This window comes from Coptis chinensis, chromosome 1 (assembly GCF_015680905.1).
Source record: "Coptis chinensis isolate HL-2020 chromosome 1, ASM1568090v1, whole genome shotgun sequence".
NCBI lineage: Eukaryota > Viridiplantae > Streptophyta > Magnoliopsida > Ranunculales > Ranunculaceae > Coptis > Coptis chinensis.
This window is the reverse complement of record NC_141456.1, coordinates 47754379-47779595: the sequence shown is the minus strand read 5'-3', so window position 1 is coordinate 47779595 and position 25217 is coordinate 47754379. Positions and strand designations below refer to the sequence as shown.

The 25217-nt window shown below is 37.3% G+C and overlaps 2 pseudogenes; one reads left to right on the top strand and one right to left on the bottom strand.

The window, feature by feature from the left end:
• The first annotated feature begins 22333 nt into the window (after nt 1–22333).
• LOC147524331 (ribonuclease 3-like protein 2) lies at nt 22334–23833 on the top strand (annotated as a pseudogene).
• A 153-nt stretch (nt 23834–23986) lies between these two features.
• On the bottom strand, nt 23987–24637 carry LOC147524330 (hevamine-A-like; annotated as a pseudogene).
• Between the last annotated feature and the right edge of the window lie 580 nt (nt 24638–25217).

The following is a 25217-nucleotide window of genomic DNA, read 5'->3' as shown; positions in this document are numbered from 1 at the left end:
AACTCCATGATTGGCTATGACTCCTCATATGGGTCTATTATGGACCATACAGTGACTATGAGTCTTACTCTTTATCCCTCCTATATATACATATAGTTCCATTGTGTATTTCCTTACTAAAAAAGTTATACGAGGCCTAAAAGGTTTCTTATTTTCTGACTACAGGTATATGAGAAGGTTTGTTTTTCTTCTCGCAGCTCTTGTTCATCTTCATGTTGCACTATGACTTCATTTGGCAATTTAAGGATTGTGGATTATTGTTGTGATCTTTGATAGGGAGCTGAAGTTGTCAGGATGTACAAAACTTTGCTTGGGAGTATAGAATTGTATTTTACTTGATTTCATAAAATTGTATTTTTTATTTGGTTGCTATATAGATGAGGTAGTTTCTTTTACCTCTTTCACTATCTTTTGAGATTTAGTCATCAAACCATAATACAAATGCTCCTGTTTTGATTAATTCCTTTCGTCCTATTTGCAAAAGCATTGGTAATTTTCTTTGTTTCTATATGAAACCAGGAGGTTCAAATTTAGGGCAAGAAAAAAATAAAAATAATTTTTTTTACAATATCAACACATTAGTAACGGTTTTAAACTGTTGCAAAGCAAAAAAAAATTAAAGCATCATCAATAATTGTTACAAATCAAACTACGCAACGCTTTTTAACCGTTACTAATTGTCACTCTGCAACGGTTAATAACCGTTGGAAAATTTGGTTTGCAACGCTTGCTTTGCAACGCTTTTTAACCGTTAGAAATTGTCACTTTGCAACGGCAAAAAACCGTTGAAAATATTTCCAACACTTTACCGACGCCCTATTTGCAACGCTTAAAAAGCGTTGCGAAAATTATTCGCAACGGTTTTTTGCCGTTGCAAATAGCCTGTTATGGTGTAGTGGTTTCTATGGTAAATTCTTTCCTTATCTCTTTACACTTTGAGGACAAAGCGTTCGATTGTTTGGGGGTGGGATAGAAACATTTGCAAAAAATTAGACACTTTTAGGATGTAAATTATGCACTTTTATTTATAAAATGTTAAAAATTATAAAAATTAGTTAGTTACATAATTTAATTGTGCTATTGAATTGTTTCATGAACCCCCTTCTCCCAAATTGTTTGGGGGAGGTATAGAAACACGATGTAAATGTTAAGCACATATTAGGTTGTATATTACGTATTATTTGTCTTAAAAAAAATAAAAATAAAAATAAAAAGTTTATGCTATACACTTAGGAATATTGGTATTGTTTCTTTCTCTATGCTCTTAATAATCTAGAAGTCTCACGTAGCTTTTGCATTAGAATAGTTTTTTAGAAACTTAGGTTAATATGTAGGTAATAATCTTTGCATCTATCTATAAATATATTACATGAGTATCTATGATTGTTTGGCAGTAAGTTTATGAAATCTAGGCTAGAGTACTTATTCTACAAATCCTGTGAGAATATAGCCTAAAGCCTTATATGAGTGAAACATTTGAGAAATGACACAAGGGAGAAGTATATTCCGAATAGAGAAATCACACGTCCACTTGCTTGACCACTATACCATGTCCTAAGAGAGAATTTAGGCCCTTTTTGGATCGATATAGCTAGAAATTCCGACCTAAGTATATTTTCCGCTAGTCGCCCCACTGAGCCTTTTATTAGCCCTTTTATAAACCACAAATCCTTTACTCTGTTACAAAACAAAACAAAATAAAAAAAAAAAAAAAATTCAACCTACCCAATTTAGATAAGTCTGAGAATAGAATAAGGAAGAAAGAAGAAGAGAAAAACCTGTGTAAACAAAAGTTAGTTAATTGCTTTAGAAAATAAAGAAAAGAAGTTTCCATCCAAAGAAAAGAAAAATAAAAACTCCAAAAAAATAGAATAAAAGGAGTCAAAAGCCAAAGAAAAATGAAAAAAAAATATGGCTACAGATGGAAACAAAGTGTAGAGGCAAAAGTAAATAACAAGGGTTTCTCTAGTTACATAATATGAAGACTCTATTATCTCAGACTTGTCCCTTTTGAATATCCATTTCCTTCATTCTTAAACCATCTCCTAATCCCCGCAACACCTAATAAAGACCTCTAGCTCAATTAGGAATAGGTTAGTGGGATAGTAAGTGGCAGATGTGTTTGATCAACTTCGGCTTCCTTGTGTGTCATTGAGATTGTAAGGTAAAGTATGCCCACCTTGCACACGGAGTAGCAAAACTTGATTGGAAAAATCAGTGATTTTTGTCTTGACTTTTATGTGAGAACCTACTTAAGGACGCTATTCCAAAGTTTGAAACGGACTATATCTTGCATTTCATAGCATTACTCATTGTATATATGTTTATTAAGTAGATGATTGATTATTATGCATATATTAGCTTAGGTTTTAGACTTGATTACTCTATATACATTGCTAGTGAGAGGTATAGTTAATTTAGAGCATGAATAATGAAACAATAGTTTTATTTCTTAGTCGTTGTAGTATAGATGAAGTTTGTGAGTACCTTCACTGGAAAACTCTCATGAGACTATAACTCGTCCACTAGGGAATTCCTAGTGGTTTAAGGCCTTGTTGCATATGGTCAATGCAATCGCGACTCAGTGAAAACGAGTAGATAGAACTCCATTTTTGTCACTTATTCTAATTTCTCATCTTTGCTTGAGGACAAGCAAAATGTTGTTTCGGGTGGTTTGATAAGAGCCCAAAACTGTAGTTTTAACCCCAGAATACGATCATACTTTTAGACCAATTATGTGAGTAATAATTAAGAGTTAACACTGATTACGTGTTTTTATGCATTTCAGGCTTCAAAGTCCATTATGTGCAGAAATGTGCCACTTTAGCGAGATAAAGGAGCAAAGGTCGGTTACTAAGGAGTTCCATGACTGAAGGCTAAGATTCAAGAAGACAAAGCCTTTCTAAAGCCCGATCAAAAGCTGAAAAGTCGACGCGGGCAGAAACATCACACAAGTCAGCAGAACTTCCGAAGGCTGTATCGTTGGACTCAGACCTCGGAGTGGGGCCTACCTTATTTCAAAACGACCGGATCGGAAAGAGCTTTCCAATGGTTCAAGCCTTGATCCAATCAGAGGAGCAGAAGTGGACGAAAAGTCTATTGAAGCCAACTGCAGCTGAAGAGGCCTTTTTGGACTGAAAGAATTGGGTTTTGGGCCTGATTCTCTGGCCCAAAACATGGCTCCAACCCCATGCACGATTTTTGGATCTGAATGTATAAAAACCAAAGCTTCACTCTTTGTTATTGGTAGATAGTTAGACCTAGATTAGAAATTAGATTAGTAGCCTCCATTAATTAGTTTTAGATCTCAGTTTTAGAATTTCATTCCCTGTTTTAGATTAAAACTTTAAATCATTGTTCTTTATTGATTAGATAAATAAAATAGTTATTCTTGTCAATTTTGATTTTTTTCATTTACAATTTATTAGATCTAATTTCAATTCTTGTTATCATTCAATTCTTAGTTATTAATTAGATTTCGATTATTGTTTAGTTAAATTTCATAAAGTTAGAATCTTTGTAATATGTTGTATTCAATTTCAATGGGAAATGATGGTTTGATGAATCAAGGCTAAAACCTCCATTAGAGGGGTTGATGAAGCCTTGATGAAAACTTAGTCATAGTGTAGAAGGGTTGTAGAGTCTATTCCATTCTAGAAGGTCGTGTTTCGCCATGAGAATGGGTGGACGACCTCACATGCTAGTTATAATTGGTAGAAATGCCATGTTAAATAGGGATTAGAACGAGCAATTCTTACCGTAAGAACGTAAGAATTGGATTATAACAGTCTATTCTAGGTGATTAAGTTGGATTCGAGGTGGATTCAATTCCCCTCTAATTCTTTATCTAGATTCAAGAACATTAGTATTTCCATATATTTTGTAGTGACATTCAACATATTGCTTTTCATATTGCATCGTAGTATAATTCCCCTTCGTAAAACTCTCATTAGACTTAAGACCGATTAATTAGACTAGAGAACATTCCATGCTAGAGAACTAGGAGTGGAACGAATTTGTTACTTCACTCTATTTCGATAGAATTGAGAGTAGAAATCTTTGATAAGCATATAAGCATCATAAATAGTTTTAGTTTACTTACGTTTTGAGTTTCATCGTTCATTTCATAGGTAAACTATTCATTTTATGTTATCACATCCCCCTATTGTGCTTTTACTGCTCGCGATGCCCCAGGTTGTTTGCCAACTAATTGTGTATAATTTTTTTGCTATCCTTTCAGTCATCTATACTAGATAAATTGCAACGAACAGGGAATCGACTTGCCAATTTACAATCCTTGCATTGAGTGCTTAAGGGTAAGGTTCAATTATGATTTTAGAGTATTACACAATTTTCTACTTTTGCAGTAAAATATTATTTACTATCTTGAGTTGCTCATATATTTTTTTTCTTTTTAGGTTTCTGTTGTACTAAGAACACCAACTAACATGGATGAGCACTCTTGATTTTGCTTTGATCATAATGCACACCATTAAGGTACCTTTTTGACATTTAATGCTTGATCACTGATTTACACTAAAAAAACTTTTTAACAATGACCCTATGCAACACTGTCTTTCTCTCTATGTGTCTTGCATCTTCTTCACGCCTTCTCCAAAGGTAAACATCTTTTATTTCTTGATATGCTTATATTCCATAGTTAAAAATAAAATGTATATACACTCACTAACTGTAGCTTACACAAGGCCTCTGGGTTGGTTCTCATTGGTTTGTGTAACTCAATGTGACACACTATCCAACTTTATAATTAAGTGGCTTAAAAGCTCAATAAATCCAACAATGAATCCCCACCACTCGATTTCATCTAATCCAGCACACCATACGAAAATCTTGGGAAAAAGAGATGCCCAGAATTTTAATCAAACTTTCTGAAAACTTCCATGTTCTTTTTGTTTGTTTTTAGTTAAAATTACTATTTGGTTATTTTTTTTGGTTATGTATTTGATCTGGGCTTTGTTTTATTTTCTTTACAGGTTTGAGTTACTAGCTAAATTCTTTGATGATAAGCAATCGACATATCGGTTGTTAAAGATGAAGGGCACATTGTTATGAGGAACTTCACTAACATTTGCCCGGGTGTTGGATCATTATCAGATAGGTATTTTAGTTGGGTTTTTGTAATTTTCTACAGGCATAGATAAAATTTTGATTTTGATTTTGATTGTGATTTTGTATTTTGTTTTAGGAGGTTTAGTTATAAACCTCAGGCTATTGAATTGAAGTTTAATGTGGTTGATGAGCGTACGTGTTGCACCAAGTCTAATATTGAGGTTATGTTGCTGATTGATGTTGTGGAAAGTAATGGGAAAGGGAAAATAGGAGGTGGATATTTGATAAGAGCCCAAAACTGTAGTTTTAACCCTGTAACAGTCATACTTTTAGACCAATTATGTGAGTAATAATTAAGAGTTAATACTGATTACGTGTTTTTATGCATTCCAGGCGTAAAAGTCTATTATGTCTTGAAATGTGCCAAAGTCAGCGAACTTTAAAGATAAAGGAAGCAAAGTCGGTTGCTAAGGAGTTCTGTGATTAAAGGCCAAGATTCAAGAAGACAAAGCCTTTGTAAAGTCCGGTCAAAAGATGAAGAGTCAAGGTCCACGCGGGCGTAAACAATTAAGACAAAGTCAATGTAACTTCCAAGACCATATCTTTGGACTCAGACCTCGGAATTGGGCCTACCTTATGTCAAAACGACCGGCTTGGAAAGAGCTTTCCAATGGTCTAAGAATTGATCCAATCAGAGGAGCAGAAGTGGACGAAAGGTCTATTGAAGCCAACTGCAGCTGAAGAGGCCTTTTTGGACTGAAAGTATTGGGTTTTGGGCCTGATTCTCTGGCCCAAAACATGGCTCCAAGCCCATGCACGATTTTTGGATCTGAAAGTATAAAAACCAAAGCTTAGCTCTTTGTTAATGGTAGCTAGTTAGACCTAAAACCATATAGATAATTCTAGATCTAGTTTTCAGTAGATTAATTAAGTTTTAGTTCAATTTTCAATTCTTGTTTTAGATTAAGTCTTTGAATCATTGTTCTTGATTGATTAGATAAATAAAATAGTTATTTTGTCAATTTCGATTTTTGTCATCTCAATTTATAGATCTAGTTTAATTCTTGTTGATTATCATTTCGTAGTTTAAGTAGATTGAAACATTGTTAGTTAATTTAGTTAAGTTAGAATTTTAATATGATGAGTAGTTATAATTCAATGGGAAATGATGGTTTGATGACTCAAGGTTAAAACCTCCATTAGAGGGGTTGATGAAGCCTTGATGAAAACTTAGTGGTATAGTGTAGAAGCATTGTAGAATCTATTCCACTCTAGAAGGTCGTGATTCGCCATGAGAATGGGTGGACGACCTCACATGCTAGTTAGTATTCGGTAGAAATGCCATGAACACTAGGGATTAGAACTCGAATTTCTTGCCGTAAGATTGTAAGAATCGAGATACAAGAATCTATGCTAGGTTAATAAGTTGGATTCGAGGTGGATTCAATTCCCCTATAATCCTTTATCTAGATTCAAAAACAATCATATTTCCATAGCATTCGTAGTTAAATTCAACATAATCAATTTCATATATGTATCGTAGTATAACACCCTTCGTAAAGCTCTCATTAGACTTAAGACCGACTAATTAGACTAGAAAACATTCCATGCTAGAGCACTAGGAGTAGAACGAATTTATTACCACTCTATTTCGATTGAATTGAGAGTAGAAACTTTGATAAACATATAGGATCATAAGATAGTTTTAGTTTACTTACGTTTTGAGTTCATCATTTATTTCGTAGGTAAATTATTCAATCATTTGTTTTATCAAATGGCGCCGCTGCCGGGGATCGAACCCGGGTCACCCGCGTGACAGGCGGGAATACTCACCACTATAAAAATGACTAATTCTACTATGATAACAATGCTAAAGTGCAACTAAGATGGCAGCGGCGCCATTTGATAAAACATAAATTGAGTTTTAGTTTACTTACGTTTTGAGTTCATCGTTCATTTCGTAGGTAAACTATTCAATTTTATTATTTATCAAATGGCACCGCTGCCATCTTAGTTGCACTTTAGCATTGTTATCATAGTAGAATTAGTCATTTTAAGTCCCATTAAACCCACCCACCCTCGTTTGATTCATACCGTGGTTATCCGTTTCAGCCGTTGAAAAATTCGCGACAAAATTACACCGAAGGCGATCAGGCTTATAAGGGCGCACTGCGCTATATATAGAACATGGAACATGGAACATGGAGCGACCGCCCCATACGGAGCGCTGACCCGCCCCATGTGGGCTAGCGACCATAAAAAACACTGGAATTTCAAGTTACACGGAGCGACCAAGCTTCTATGCGAAATTGACCAGCGCCAAAAGCCAAATTTTCCGGATTTCTATAGGTTTGTTTCAACTTCGATTTTTAAGTTTTTCAGTGTTCTAACTTGTTATTTACATCGAACACGCATAAACAAGACGCTATTCATAAGCTTAAGCAAGGACGCTTATCGTATTCCTTTCTTCCATACCTCGCGTCTCCGTTAGAGGTTCATACTAATATATCAAGATTGTTTGGATTGTTGTCGTGTTTAGACTTAGACTTGCATGAGATTAAGGTCCGGTCGGAGAAAAACACCGAACGTAATTAACCGTCAACGCGTCAACAAACAAATCTATCGAGTATACCAATCACTACACCTCTAACTACTATCCCACCAACCACACCCGACACAATGCCGGGTCAAGAAAGAGAGACCTCTCTCTCTCCGACTTTTACAAAGCCTTGAGCGATAGCCCTAAATCTTGCATCGTTCTAGCGGAACCCGGTGGGGATTTTCGAATTCCCCAAACATATTTAATTTGTTACCCGTTTTTCATGGTTTAGACCATGAAAAACCTTACCAACACATGCGTAGGATTGAACAAGTCCTTACAACATTCCATCATCCTACGGTTGGTGCGGAACAAATTAAACCGAGGGTATTTCCTTCACCTTAGCCGATAAGGCAAATATCTTGGTTAACTGCCTAAAGCTAACTTAACTCAGGAGTCGTGGGCTAAACTTGTTCAAATGTTTATGGAACATTTTTACCCACCCCCCCCCACGACGGATGAGATACTTTCCAAGATTCATTTTTTCCGACAAAATCCTCATGAATCATTTTCTGAGGCTTGGAATCGTTTCACCGATATGCTTATTGAGTGTCCACACCATAACCTAGCAAAAGACACGTTAGTTTGTGCCTTTTTCAAAGGACTTCAACATCACCATAAAGAAGTCCTTGACATAATGAATGGGGGTAGTTTCCTAAGTAAAGGAGCCTCGGAGGCTTACAAATTTTTAGAAGATCAAACTAAACGTAATAACAATTGGGGGGGTAGTGATGATATCCCCCGCGCAGTTAGTTCTTCTTCAACAGTTAAGGCCGCCGGTATGTTTGAGATGAAACCCGATCTAGAACTTAAAAATTTAATCGAATCTCTAACTAAAAAGGTTGAGGCTATTTTTGTGCAACAAAAGCCTACCCCCGTCATGAATGTTAACTCCAACCCATGTAATGTCTGTTTGAGTCCTGAGCACCCTTACTCCTATTGTCCTTTCGCCTAAGAACAACAACAATTAGAGCAAGATAATGTGTACTCCATTAATAACTATCCTATTCCTAATGCCCCATGGAGACAACATCCCAACTTTAGTTGGCGAAACAATCAACAAGTTTCACCTCCAGGGTCTAATAACCAAAATGTTAGGCAAGCGAACAACTATAATCAAGCTCCACCTAGGCAAGGCCAGGGACTAAGTCAGGGAAATTATAATAATTATAACAACCAAGCGCAACCACGACAAGGTTTAGCACAAGGTCAGGGTAATTATAATAGTTATAATACCAATAGAGGTATCGTTCCGATTAACAATAGTAACTATCACAACCCACCCATAAATAATCAACGTGAGATAGTTCCAGTCGCACCACCTGTGACTACTACATAATCACAGCCGGATCGTATAGACACCTTTATATAGGTTACCCAACAACTTTTCCAATCAATGACTCAATCAAACCAACAGATCTTACAATCCATAAATCAGGGCATACAGCAGTTAGCCCAAGAGAAAGCCAAACCAAAAGGTGTGTTTCCAGGACAAGCGATACCCAACCCTAAAACAACAAACACAGCCTTTGAGGTAAACGGTAATACTAGTACGGAAACGACAATAGTAGGTGACCTGAATGCCATCACCACTCTCCGTTCTGGAAGAGTGGTTGATAACAAAGTAACTATCCCTATAGTTACCCCATCAGTACTCCCTACACCGGATATCGAACTAGATACCGAAGTAGAAACTGAAGAGCCTACCACTATAGAGGTACCAGTTAAACAACAAACTAAGAAACAGAAAGCCAAGGTAACACATCAAGTCGAGCCATACGCTAAATATAGAGCTTAAACCACCATTCCTCGGTTAGCCATGCTAACCAGGGATACAAACTTTGAGGAGATTAGGAACGTTTTCAAGAATCTAACGATAAACCTTCCTTTTCTCGAAGCTATTAAAAAGCTCCCTAACCACACTAAGTTTCTTAAAGAGTTGTGCACTACTAGGCGTAAGACCAACATACCTAAAGACGCCTTTTTAACTGAACAATTCCCAACTTTATCCGAAAATAATGGAATTGTTAAGTACAAGGACCCTCGGTCGCCCTATCAGAAAATGCACCTTAGGAAATTCCCACACGACGACCGCGTTATTAGACCTGGGGGCGAGTGTTAACTTACTCCCATATTATTTGTATAAACAAATAGGTCTACAGAAATGCAACCTACAAAAATAACGCTGCAATTAGCGGACGGTCAATTAAGTATCCTAAGGGTGTAGTGGAAAACGTGCTTGTTAAGGTTCGTGGATTTTTACTATCCCCGCTGATTTTGTTATCCTCGATACGTGAAGTCGCCAACGACTCTGCATGCCGATCATCTTAGAAGGGCCCTTCTTGGCAACCGCCAACGACTTATAAATTGCCGCGATGGTAAGATGTCCTTATCTTTTGGCCATCTTACAGTTGAGGTAAATGTTTTTAAAATGATGAAACAATTACCAAATTCATCTATAGATGGGGAGGTTAGCATGATCGAGAGTTTAGCTCAAGATTATTTTAACAACACGTTTCCCGAAAACAATATGTACAAATTCCTTTCTTTTGGAATTTCAGATTTTGTAAATGACTCATACTTAGAAGAAGTCAACACCATCCTTGAGTCCACACCAATTGTAGACCTTTCGGTTGCTCCACATATTGAGTATGAAGACTTGCTACCTAAGCAAGTATTCATTATGCAAAATGAGGACCCCGACGAAACATCTATTGATTTTCCTTCCACCCCAGTGCTTAAAGCTCTTCCCCCAGAGTTAAAATATATTCAACTTGATCCGGATGGTAGTCATCCGGTAATTATATCTTCTGTGTTATCTAAGAATAAAGAGACACGTTTAATCCGGGGGATTGGGGAACATCGGTCTGCGATTGGTTGGTCCCTACCCGACATTAAGGGAATTGACCCTAATATTTGCACTTATCGTATCCATTTGGAGGATAACGCGAAGACTTCTCGCGAACCTCAGCGTCGCTTGAACCCAGCTATGAAAGAGGTGGTTAGGGAAGAAGTCTTACGATTACTCGATGCGGGTATCATATACCCAATCTCTGATAGCGAATGGGTAAGCCCCATTCATGTAGTTCCTAAGAAATCGGGAGTTACCATGGTACGTAACGGAAAGGGTGACTATGTTGTCACACAAGGTCCTATGAAATGGAGGATCCGTATTGATTACGACGCGTTTAAATGCTATGACACGAAAGGATCACTTTCCTTTACCTTTTATAGATCAAATGCCTCGAACGCCTAGCTGGTCATGCTTTTTATTGTTTTCCGGATGGCTACTCGTGCTATTTTCAGATTATTATTGATATTGATGACCAAGAAAAGACTACCTTCACATGTCCCTTTGGAACGTATGCCTATAAACGAATGCCTTTTGGCCTTTGTAATGCTCCCGAACCTTCCAAATATATACTTCATATATTTAGTGACATGGTAGAGCTTTATGGAAGTTTTCATGAATGATTTTTCTATCTATGGAGACTCCTTCACGATCGCTTGTCTAACCTGCCTAAGGTTTTTGACACGGTGTGAAGAAAAGAGTCTCGCTTTTAAACCGAAAAGTGTCATTTCATGGTGAAAAAAGGCATAGTACTAGGTCACATTGTATCTAGTGATGGCATCAAGCAGAGATAAGGCCAAACTAGATAAGATAGCGACTTTACCTAAACCACGGACTGTCCGTGATATTAGAGCCTTTCTAGGCCATGCAGGTTTTATAGGCGGTTTATTAAAGACTTCTCGAAAATAGCTAGGCCTTTAACTAATCTGCTTTTTGAAAGATGCAATCTTTGATTTTAATTTTAATCAGACGCAGGCTTTTAAAACTTTAAAAGCACTCTAACCTCTCTACCAATTATATAGCCTCCCGATTGGTCTAAACCTTCAACTCATATGTGATGCTAGTGACTATGCAGTTGGTGCGATCTTGGGACAAAAACTAGATAATAAGTTCATCGTTATTTATTATGCTAGTAAAACCTTAAACGATGCTCAACGGAATTATTCAACTACGAAAAAGAATTCTTAGTGTCATTTATGCTTTAGATAAGTTTCGGCCCTTATTTGGTTGGTTCTAAAACTTTAGTTTACACGGACCATGCAGCCTTTTTTAAGTACCTTCTTGCAAAGAAGGATGCTAAGCGTAGATTAATCCGTTGGATCTTTCTCCCGCAAGAGTTCACATTAGAAATAAAGGACAAAAAGAGGGTCGAAAACATAGTTGCCGACCACTTATCTAGACTCACAAACGACGATCGAGTGATTCTGAGTTCATACCGGACTCTTTTCCCCGATGAGCATCTCAGATCGATTTTTTCAAAGACCATGGTATCTTGACATTGTAAATTATTTAGCGGCTGATGTTATGCCTTATAATTGGTCAAGAAATGAACGTAAGAAGTTCTTGGCGAGAGTTAAGTTATACTCACCGGATGAGCCATACCTTTTAAGTATTGTGCGGATCGATTATTCGTCGTTGTATTCCCCAGTGGGAATACAATGAAGTTCTATCGTTCTGCCATGACAAAGAGTGTGGTGGCCATTTTAGTGGGATGAAAACAGCCGCTAAAGTGCTTCAATGTGGATTTTATTGGCCTACCCTTTTGAAGGATGCCCAAGTGCATTCCAAGACGTGTATTCGTTGTCAACAACTTGGGCGAATCACGAAACGTAATATGATGCCTTTAAATCCAATCTTAATAGTAGAAATTTTTGACGTTTGGGGCATTTATTTCATGGGTCCTTTCCCTGTTTCCCACGGTTTCATTTATATTCTAGATGCCATGGACTACGTGTCTAAATGGATAGAGGCCCCGCTTCGCCGTAGGAATGACCATAAGACAGGTTGTATTTTTATTAAAGAATATATTTTCTCGTGGGTTTGGCATTCCTAAAGCCATCATTAGTGATGGTGGAACACATTTTTGCAACAGAGTTGTTGCATCCCTAGTGAAAAAGTATGGAGTTACACACAAAGTAGCAACTCTTTATCATCCACAAACTAGCGGACAAGTAGAAGTTTCTAATAGGGAAATCAAAAAGATTTTAGAAACAACTGTAAACCCTGATAGGAAAGACTAGTCAAAGCGTCTATCGGATGCCTTATGGGCGTATAGAACTTCTTTCAAAACTCCTATAGGTATGTCTCCCTTTAGACTTGTATTTGGGAAACCATGTCATTTGCCCGTTGAATTAGAGCACCGTGCTCTGTGGGCTATAAAAAGCCTTAACTTCAATATTGATGAGGCAAGTGTCAAACGCAAGTTGCAATTGAATGAGCTTGAAGAAATCCGTAGAGATTCTTACGATCTCGCGAAGGATTATAAAGCTAACATGAAACGTGTTCATGATAAGCAAATCTTGCGCAAAGAGTTTGTGGTCGGTCAAAAGGTCTTGCTTTACAACTCCCGTCTACATATTTTCCCAGGAAAACTAAAAACCCGTTGGTCTGGCCCTTTTCTGGTTACTAAAGTCACCCCTTACGGGGCAATCACCTTGGTAAATCCAAATGACAACAGTACCTTTCAAGTTAATGGTCAACGGTTAAAACATTTTCACCGAACTTCGCCCCCCGATGTAGGGAAGTCCTTTTACAGACCCCTGCCTATGAGGATTGACCTTTGTCATTAGTGTACTTCCTTTCACTTCCATATAGTGGTAAGTGCACCATTCAGGTAACCGGGCCCTCCCTATGGAGTGTGTGTCTGTAAGTACCGGATCCTAAGTCCACGGTTAACATAATTCACGTTTTCCACTTTTGCATGTTTTCTCGGTTTTTGAGTCATGTTCCTCTAAGGGGTGAATTATGTATTTAATGTTTTTCGTTTTTCTTATAATACACTAATAAAAAAATAAAAAAATAAATAAAACAAATAATAAAAAAAAAAATTCTTAATCATAGAAATAGCAATCCAACAAGTCTTGGGAATCTGACTTTAAACGACCCGCGTTAGAACAAATTTTGTGATTAAAAATTTGTTTGGGGGTGGGCAATCGGTCTTTCCATCTGGATTTCTCAAACTTTCCATTTGTGTTGCTTAGGCCTATTACTTGTAGTTCAATTGGGTTGACGTAATCTAAACTTAGATTTCCTTCATTCGCATAACTTACGTCACACACGCACTTCGAGGCATTTTTCTACCCTTTTATACATCACCCATGGTTGAAATTGAGTGTTTTATGGATCATTGGATTGGAAATTCTCTACTGATCATTTCCATAACTCATTTGCCAAAATCGGGCCAGTAACAAAGCGGCAAATTGAGTTTGAAATTGTGCGAAAAATCGGAAAATTTCGAATTCAAACTGGGCTTGGGCCCAAACCGCACGCACGGCTGTGCGTCTCCTTCCTTCCCAAAAACAAACGCACGATTTCTTTCTTTTTAGTTAATCCCGCCGGTTATCAAGGTAAAACAAACCTTAAACACCAAAATAAAAAAAAAAAGAGAGAGAGAAAGAAAACCTAACTACACCCACACCAAGATAATCAAATCCAACTAAAATCTTCTTTAAACCATTACCACCACCAACCTAACTCCGAAAAACCGCCACCACCGTTGTTTTAGTTGGTTTTCTTCAAACTCGCCTCCCCCACAGTCTACAAAACCATTAGTTGTCTCTGAAACTTCAATGGCACTACGACGAAGAATTTTGCCGGAGCACGCTTTTGCTTCCGACAGCTTCGCGCCATTTTACGACGCGGAGATGATTAGGAGGCATTGGAATGGACTGTGGTACTCGACTGAGGAGTTCTATCACTATGATTTGGTAGAACAATTTTATAAGAAGAGAATTGGAGGGATAGGATTTTCATAAAGGTAGCAGAAACGAGGAGGAAGTAACGGTTGACAGGTTGTGTTATCGAATCATTAGGAATTACGGCTTGAAAGCAACTCGGTAATCGACAATTCAGGAATCCCAAAGATATCTTGGAGTTCCCGCTTTGATGAAGGATACCGTCGGGAGGGTGAATACAATCCGACATCTCATTCGGCCCGCCAAATATCGACCACCAATCAATCAACGGGTCAGAGCTCGGTGGATTGGTAGGAACGCCCTCGGGAAAGACAAAGTCGATGATATCGGCTGCAATGTCCGCGACGCGTTCTCCGGATCTTGCAAACAAATAAGTATAATTTCTGCATCCTCGATTTAATGTTTAATGTGATTCGAGGAGTGGGGAAGAGCTTGGCGCCTCTTCCCGTATTGATCACTAAGATCATGCTCCCCTTTAGAGCTGTCGCAAGATATGCTCCTATTAAGATCAAATTGCATTCTAATGCAAGTATCTATACGGATTGCATCCAAGAGACTTGGCCGTTGTCTGAAGAAAAAATGGTTGAGTCGGAGGATGAAAGGGAGGATATGACATGTCTGGATGACGATGCATTAGATAAATGTAGTTCTAATTTAGAACGCATGCAAGTATTGCAAACTGCCTTGCGTTGCATTTATGGTATTTGTGAAGATATCCGAGATAGACAGATTGTAGTTCGAAAGAAGCAAACAAACCTTCAGACGAGACTTGAAATGCTCGAAGGGGTTCAGGACGATATCTTGTCTAACATGGAGACTATCCACCAGCATCAACAAGCCCAGTATGCAGTACTCCGGACTGAGATGGAAGCACAGCGCTTGTTCCGAATAGAGATGCTACGACGCATGCCACCCGTGGAGGACTCTGTTTCAGCCGAGTCCGACAGGCATGAGTGTCGTCGCTGAAGGACAGATGGTTCAAGCCATTCTCCATGCCAGGACCAATCTCCATCTCCGGGCCCATCTTCATCACATGGCTAGGTGTTCACCATCAGTTGTGTTCGCTGTTATTTCATGGTTTTGATTGTTTTATTAGTTGGATTTTAATTAAGTAGTTAAATTTAAATATTAATGTGTTTGTTTAATGTTGTTTGGATTTAAATTTTATTTTTAATATAATTGGTTAATTTCGAAAAATGCTTGTGTTTTATCATTAATCCCACCTTCCCGACTTGTTTGGGGGTGGTAATATTTATACCGAGCATAATTCGTTATATGATCATCCGTGGTAAAGTAGTCTTGAAGGAAAGGTTGATAATTTGGCCGATATCGACATATCTATGATTTGTGTGGTGGTAGCACTCAATGTAGGAGAGTTTAGAAGTTACTATTCTAAATCCATTATGAAAGATACTAGGATTTTTAGAAAATCACGAAAATGGTTTGTTTACGTTTTCGGGTTTGGAATTTTTCTATTTCCGGAAATTGCCTTAAAACAATTTGGGAACTTGCCGATTCATTTTGGAAGCTCAAAACCTATTTAAACTCCCTTCATTCTACACTAACAAACCACACTACACCCCACCATCATCCCGCACCTTTCACTCCAAGCTTTTCCTTCTTTTTCCTCCAAATTTCTGTTTCAAAGATTCTTACGAAAGCGCTGCTGCGGCCTGCATAATTTCACAAAGTTTAGTCGGCGCGACTCGCAAAAACACCTGTAATAGCAAAAACCCACGAAGCGCCACACGCCTCTTCTCCAACGCTGAAAATTCCAATTTTCGAGGGGTCATTCCAGGATTTTTTTTGGAACTGTTCAAAGAGTAGTTGAGATGACATCCCCTATAGTCATACCTGAACAGTCTTTTGAAGACGTGTTGGGCACCGAGACCTATGGACATTGGTTCCAACACAGGATCCTGGCGTTTAGGATGGCGTCATCTACTGGTAAGTGATGACGATTCATATTCACCACAGCTTACTGCTTATTTCTACGACCACGTTAAATTCTATTGTAATCAGGATGGAGAACAAGAATTCTCCGTCGTAGTCGATGACACGACACATCAATTCAATAAAAATGTGGTCGCTTTAGTTTCAGGATTACCAATACCTGATCCTGTTCACACATGGGCATATATGACCGATAATGCATATCTTTATGATTATACATATTTCCATGAGTATTATGGGGGAGGGGTATTTCGAGTAATGGACCAGGGGCGATATAGCATTGCCCTTGGTAGCCTTTCCCTAAACGTAGGCACCACCATGTTATTCATCCTGATGAATATTTTGGGGGAATGGCAGTTCATTTCTGCAAACAGTACTGCTGGTGACATTTTCCTCGCTTTAGCTGAGGGACGTCGCCGATATGACATTCCCCGAGTTTTAGTCGTTAGTCTTAAGAGAGCCAAAACCATGAGGCGTAAGTATCTTCTTATGCCTGTGTTGGTAAGTCGCATCATGCGTAGTTGTTTACCTGTATTCTGTGCCCAATTCACAGATTGGAAAAGGGTTGAAGTCATGAGACCCACCAATTGGGTGGTTCGCTCATTGCGAATAATGACTTGGCCGGGATGGCAGGTGCAGCCTCATTTGGTCGCCCCGTACATCCCATCAGACATAATAACACTTAACAGGTTAGCATTAGTAGATGATAAATGGCGGCAAGCTTGACAAGTTATAATGGATTGGCGGGGATCTTGAAGGAACCTCATCTCTTTTAATGGGGAGGACGACGTTTAAAGCGGAGATAAGGTAAGTTTTAGGTTTGTTATTGTCCGCTTATGTCCCAAGCATATTTAATTACATAACCCCATAATGGGTGGAACTCTTATAGAGTTCGCGTCGGATTTTTTATTCCCTATATTAGTATGTTCTAACCTTGTTTTGTAGATGTCCCATAATTTCACGCGTTTCCATGGTATTGTTCTACCCTCTTTATTTAAATGCTTTGAGGACAAAGCATGCTTCTTGTTTGGGGGGGGGGGGCATAGAAACACGTGTAATTAAGGCATCTGTTAGGATATAGATATGTATAATATGCATTTGTTTTCAAGGTAAAAATTTCAAAAATATAAATAAATAAGTTTATGCTATACACTTAGGAATATTGGTATTGTTTTCCTTCTCTATGTGCTTAACAATCTAGAAGTCTCACGTAGCTTTTGCATCAGAATAATTGTTAGCAACTTAGGTTAATATGTAGGTAATAATCTTTGCATCTATCTATAAATATATTATATGAGTATCAATGATTGTTAGCCAGTAAGTTTCTGAAATCTAGGCTAGAGTACTTATTCTACAAATCCTGTGAGAATATAGCCTAAAGCCTTATATGAGCGAAACATTTGAGAAATGACACAAGGGAGAAGTAAAATCCGGATAGAGAAATCACACGTCCACTTGCTTGATTACTATGTCATATCCTAAGCGAGAATTTAGGCCCTCTTTGGATCGATATAGCCGAAATTCAAACCTATGAATTATTTTCCGCTAGTCCCCCTCCGAGCCTTTCTTTAGCCTTCCATAAACCACAATTCCTTTACCCCCCGTACAAAAACAAACAAAATAAAAATTCAACTTACCTAATCTAGAATAAGTCCGAGAATAGAATGAGTGAAGAAAGAAGAAGAGAAAACCCGTGTGGTAAACAAAAATTAGTAGTTGCTTCAAAAAAAGAAAAGAAGTTTCCATCCAAGGAAAAGGAAAAAAAAAATAAAAATAGAAATAAATAAAAACTCCAAAAAATAGAATAAAAAGGGAGTCAAAAGCCAAAGAAAAGAAAAAGAAAAATATGGCTAATGATGGAAACAAAGTATAGAAGCAAAAGAAAATAACAATGTTTTCTCTAAGTTACATAATATAAATACTCTATTATCTCAGACTTGTCCTTTTGAATATCCATTTCCTTCCTTTTTAAACCATCTCCTAATCCCATGACACCTAATAAAGACCTCTAGCTCAATTAGGAATAGGTTAGTGTGATAGTAAGTGGCAGATGTGTTTGATCGACTCCGCTTCCTTGTTGTCATTGAGATTGTAAGGTAAAGTGTGCCCACTACACAATCGGAGTAGCTTAAACTTGAGCGAAAAAATCAGAGTGGTTTTCGCCTTGACAATTATGTGAGGACCTACTTAAGGACGCTTATTCGAAGTTTTCAGAAACTAACCTGCTAGGCATTTCATAGTATTACTCATAGTATATATATTTTGTATCATAGAAGATTGATTATTATGCATATATTAGTTTAGGTTTTAACTTGGTTATTCTTATTCAGTTGCTAGTGAGATGTGTATAGATAGTTGGGACATGAATGAGGAAACAATAGTTTTATTTCTTAGTCGTTGTATTATAGTTGAAGTTTGTGAGTACCTTCACGGAAAACTCTCATGAGGCTATAACTTCGTCCACTAGGGAATTCCTAGTGGTTTAAGGCCTTGTTGCATATGGTCAATGCAATCGCACTCAAATAAACGAGTAGATAGAACTCTATTTTTGGTCACTTATTCTAATTTCTCATCTTTGCTTGAGGACAAGCAAAATGCTGTTTGGGGTGGTTTGATAAGAGCCCAAAACTGTAGTTTTAACCCCTAGAATCATACTTTTAGACCAATTATGTGAGTAATAATTAAGAGTTAATACTGATTACGTGTTTTTATGCATTTCAGGTGTAAAAGTCCATTATGTGCAGAAATGTGCCACTTTAGCAAGATAAAGGAGCAAAGGTCTGTTGCTAAGGAGTTCTGTGATTAAGGGCCAAGATTCAAGAAGACAAAGCCTCTGTAAAGTCCGGTCAAAAGATGAAGAGTCAAGGTCCACGCGGGCAGAAACAATGCACAAAGTCAACAGAACTTCCGAAGACCATATCTTTGGACTCAGACTTCAGAATTGGGCCTACCTTATGTAAAACGACCGGCTCGGAAAGAGCTTTCCAATGGTCTAAGACTTGATCCAATCAGAGTAGCAGAAGTGGACGAAAAGTCTATTGAAGCCAACTGCAGCTGAAGAGGCCTTTTTGGACTGAAAGTATTGGGTTTTGGGCCTGATTCTCTGGCCCAAAACATGGCTCCAAGCCCATGCACGATTTTTGGATCTGAAAGTATAAAAACCAAAGCTTAGCTCTTTGTTAATGGTAGCTAGTTAGACCTAAAACTATATAGATAATTATAGATCTAGTTTTCAGTAGATTAATTAAGTTTTAGTTCTATTTTCAATTCTTGTTTTAGATTAAGTCTTTGAATCATTGTTCTTGATTGATTAGATAAATAAAATAGTTATTTTGTCAATTTCGATTTTTGTCATCTCAATTTATAGATCTAGTTTTAATTCTTGTTGATTATCATTTCGTAGTTTAAGTAGATTTAAACATTGTTAGTTAATTTAGTTAAGTTAGAATTTTAATATGATGAGTAGTTATAATTCAATGGGAAATGATGGTTTGATGACTCAAAGCTAAAACCTCCATTAGAGGGGTTGATGAAGCCTTGATGAAAACTTAGTGGTATAGTGTAGAAGCATTGTAGAATCTATTCCACTCTAGAAGGTCGTGATTCGCCATGAGAATGGGTGGACGACCTCACATACTAGTTAGTATTCGGTAGAAATGCCATGAACACTAGGGATTAGAACTCGAATTTCTTGCCGTAAGAACGTAAGAATCGAGATACAAGAATCTATGCTAGGTTATTAAGTTGGATTCGAGGTGGATTCAATTCCCCTCTAATCCTTTATCTAGATTCAAAAACAATCATATTTCCATAGCATTCGTAGTTAAATTCAACATAATCAATTTCATATATGTATCGTAGTATAACACCCTTCGTAAAGCTCTCATTAGACTTAAGACCGACTAATTAGACTAGAAAACATTCTGTGCTAGAGCACTAGGAGTGGAACGAATTTGTTACTCGATTCTATTTCGATAAAATTGAGAGTAGAAACTTTGATAAACATATAGGATCATAAGATAGTTTTAGTTTACTTACGTTTTGAGTTCATCATTCATTTCGTAGGTAAATTATTCAATCATTTGTTTTATCAATATTCTAACTTGAGAAAAGTCTTCCGAACTCGACTTTTGGATTTTGTTAAAAACCAGCCCGAGGTAATGATTTACCACGTCATTTATTAATTATTTGCATTCGAGTTTAAACATTGTTGTGTTTGCGATTAATAAAAAAATTTGTTTTAAGAGAATCGTTGTTGTGGTGTTAAAATTTCTTTGATGTTATTGGACCATAGAAAGGTCTCTAATGCTTCTCGCGAATTTGACGTTATCGGACATCTCATGATGTTATTTGGACATGGCGTGTTGTTTTTTCATTTAGTCTTGAAATTTTGTAGGAACTACTTAAGTACTCATAATATTTGGTTAAGGATATAGTATTGCCTCCATTCAATGATTCATTGCATAATATTAAAAAGTTGTACTAAATGTGAAGCATGTAATTGTCTACCTTAATATTTGATTCCTTGGTGGGGGACTTCTAAAAGAGGCTTATGATCTAATTTGGTGAAAACAGATTAAAAGAAAGGGACACATGGCATGGGAGATAACTTTGTTTTATAGGCCTTTCATAGCAAGCCACCACGTACTTTGAAAAATGGGGGAATGAAGCTCCTGGAAATAGGAATGATAAAGGATAAGCACCAACAAATAAAAAAGAAACAAAAACGCCATGTTGAAGATTTTAGGCCTTCACATATGATTTAAATTCTTTTTACTATTATTTTGGTACCAAGCTTATGGGGTTGAGAATTGAGATGCATATTAGTTCGGGTGTAGAGAGAGAGAGAGAGAGAGAGAGAGAGAGAGAGAGAGAGAGAGAGAGAGAGAGAGAGAGAGAGAGAGAGAGAGAGAGAGAGAGAGAGAGAGAGAGAGAGAGAGAGAGAGGACGCCTCACCTTACCTGAAATTGATTTCCATCTATCTAATAAGCTTTGAAGGATAGATATTCACATGAAATCAAGACCTCCAGCTCGGGCGACATGGAAGGAATTTTTTGGTCCCTGATGATGCTAATAGCTGACTTCTAGGTGAGAGTGATGATAAATTCTCTATTTGCATCCATATGCTGAGTGCCGAGCATTCTTCCTGTCAACAGAGTTATAAATCAGGTAATTTCATAACATTTCTAAACAATTTAAGTTAGTTTGAGTTCTAATTTGTTATGTGATGAGTTGGTTTGTTCGTTTGATTTACTCTAGCGCGGCAATTGTCTTCTCTGACTCATGAAAAGCGTGGAGTAGCAAGATATATAAAATGGGTTGAAAAGAAAGGTTGGTGGACTGATGATGATGAAGCAGTGCTTAGAAGCAATGTGAGAAAGGAGGCATGGTACATTTCATCTTCCGTCAGATGATGCAGCAACTAATGGTGAGTAACATCAGTCTTTGGATATACAAGCAAGTTATAAGGACCTATTCAAAGGAAGCCATGTTATTTTAATTATGTGTTGGCTTGGCTTACTAATCAATTATTTATGTATAGTATTTCTTTTTTGACGCAGGAGGTTTTAAGGGAATACATAGAAATATCGCAATGGTGTAAGCTTAAGATAATTGCGAGTATGACTAAATTGATTAGGAAGCAAGGTACTTGATTTCCGACAATTTATTTCAAATTATGCTTTCAAAGATTACTTAATCTCAAGTATGTTCTTGGTATGGTGTTGCATTTTTGCTTAAGTCATAGGCGTATCAACTGGGCATGTTACCTTACTTAAGTTTAAGTCATAGGCTGTCAACGTGGACACCTTTAGAATGCCTGAAAAGGGACTTCTATTATATATATATATATATATAAAGATATTTTTCTTTTCGGTTCCTTCTGTTCTTTGGGCTTAATATGTCGTTTCTTATTGATTTGATTTACAGGTTGCGATATGATAGAAGATGACAACTTCATGTTGTCAATTGAAGATTGAAGCAATTGAGCAGATTCTGAATTACAAGTTCTCTGACAAGTCGCTATTGGCAAAAGCATTAACTCACTCTTCTTTTGCTGACTCATCGCCATCTTACATTTTTACCAATGTTTAGAGTTCGTTGGTGATGCTGCTTTGGGGCTTGCTTTTGCAAATTTCGTATATATCACATACCCTGATCTTGATCAGGACTAACTCTGGCTTCTTTGTTCTTCCAATATTAACACGGAAAAGCTTGCTCGCATTGCAGTCCGACATGGCCTTTTTCATTTTGTTAGGCACAATGGCCCTTCTCTTGATGCAAAGGTACACAAGCTAAGAATATTCTGTTGGTTTTAAACTTTAAATATTTAGTTTGATCATGCTTTGATATTCGGGTTTGTATATTGTTTTGGTAGGTTAATGAATTTTCTTTAGCAATTAAAAAAGAAGAACAAGCTTGCGAGATCTCAGCGTATGGAGGAAAGGTAAAAACACCAAAAGTCCTAGTGGATATCGTCGAACCCGTTGCTGCGGCTGTATACGTGGATGCCAAATTTGATTTAAAGTTTATGTGGGAGGTAAAAAGTTACTCTGAGTTTTTGAAGATCCTGTTTTTGTTTTTTGTTAGTTATAAAGTTATGTAATGTTTATGGTAGGTCTTTAGTCCACTGTTGGAGCCTATCGTTGCGCTTGAAAATCTACAACAACCACTCACAATGCTTTATGAGCTTTGTCAGAAACAGGGCAAAAATGTTGATATTAAACATTGGAGGAATGGGAAAAATAATATTACCAATATTTTGGTGGATGGGAAGCTTTTAGCTTCAGTGTGTTCAGAGCAGAAAGAGACATCGAAGCTTAGTGCAGCAAAAGCAGCTTTGGAAAAAATGTTAATTTCCAAGTCTATGCTAATTTTGGCTGACGACAGTTGTGAATTGCTAAATGGAGTGGAATCTTATGGGATCTTATACAAGGAGGATCATATTGTAATGTTTCCTATCAAGTTTGTTTATTATGTAGACAAATCTAAGGTCTTAAGATTCCGAGTCATTCTACTTATTATGTAAATTCGATTTTGAAAATTAACGATATTGGACCATCATAGATAATAAGTACAAACATTTTCCACGATCTATTTCATTAATTAAAAAGATAATGGCCTTCATCCTCCTATTCCACTCACAGGTATTTGCATTTTATTTATTTTACTCTGCAGTATGACATACTTCACACATTGTAGTCAAGTTTTCAGAGTTCCTGAAAGCTTTCTTCTGGGGCTTGCAGGATCAAGTGGGAAGAGCGGAACTTGACAGATCTCGCAACTACTAAGCTAACATGCAGCTTTCTAAAATGGCTACCCCATCTGCTACGATTTGGGGCTCACAATAGTTACACAAAACTTTCCAAAATTTTCAATACTGGGAAAAGACGCCCACATGAGAGACAAAGAAACTCAGATTTTGGAAACAAAGATACTCCCACTTAAGTCTCATTTGAAACAAATTGTAAAAGATATTCGAAACTGTATTTTGCATAATAAAGTCGTTAATGGCAGAGTCCATAATGCATGGTTAACGTGTAAATTGAGCGTTCTGAGTATTTAAGATATTTATGTCCACTCAAAATTTGACATGGCTGATCATCTGGAAGTATTGTTGCCATTAAGGTTGTGCCATGGTCTGCCGTTATAGTACTTGGACCACAACATGACGCCTCCATACTTGCTTGACCCTTTGATAGCCGGAAGCACTTCAGAAGTGAGATCGTTGACAGGAATGAATCCACTGCCAGCTGCATGAGTAGCATCAGGTAGTCCTCAGAATATTTGAGCACCAGGGATGGATGTGGTACATTGCTTCCAGGCATCTTCAAGATTGGTAATACTTCCTGTGGCATACCGACAAGGGGGATTGTTGAAAAATTGCACCCAAACATAATCTAAAAGGCCTGTTGTCAAGGCACCCCCAACCCAAGCATCAGGAAATGGACATTGTCGTGTAGCAGTGAAATACACCTACTTACCTTTCTTGCTATATCCGGAGAGGTATCTAGCAAGGTCATCCCAAAATAGATTTGAACATCCTTCAATGTTAAAATCTATTCCATCCAAAACAACATCTCTAATTGGGCGGGATGAGGATTGCCCACCCAAGAAGTTGTTCCATAGGTATGTGGCAACTTGCCTAGCATCATCAGAGGACGCAAGAGAGTAGCTCCCAGAAGCACCTCCTATAGAAAAAATCACTTTAATACCATTACTTTGACAAGTTTTAATGTCAGCACCTGTCATATTTTTTTTTTTTAAATAGGGAAGAGTTCTAATTTAGTTTCCTAATCTATACACAATTTGAAGAGTCCTAATTAGTTCTTTCTACAAGTCTTCTTTCAGCGAGAGACTCCTCAAATCAGGAGATTCCTTTATATATTAATCTTCAAATCAGGAGAAAAAAGCTGCGATCAATTCTTGAAATTCTAAGTGTTATTTATACAAGTCTTCTTTCAATATATCCCCATTATATAGAAAGCACCATCTCGAGTTCTCTTAGCAATTTCACATTAACAATGAACGACATTATTTCTTTCACACCAACATGATTCTAAGTTCTTACTAGGTAACTATGTTTGCAAGAAAGCGATGGTCACCAACAACGATGCAAATTTAATCAAAAGAGTTCATATTATACTAAGGAAGAAATCAAACTTTTGACAACTCAGCTGTTAGTACATGGTCAAATTTCAGAAGATAACATAAAGAATTGGTTCAAGAACCGTCGAATCAAATTTAGAAAAGATCAACACGGTTCAAATCATAATGACAATACCTCTATTCAAGACATAGAACGATCTACTATTGAATATCCCATAAGTAT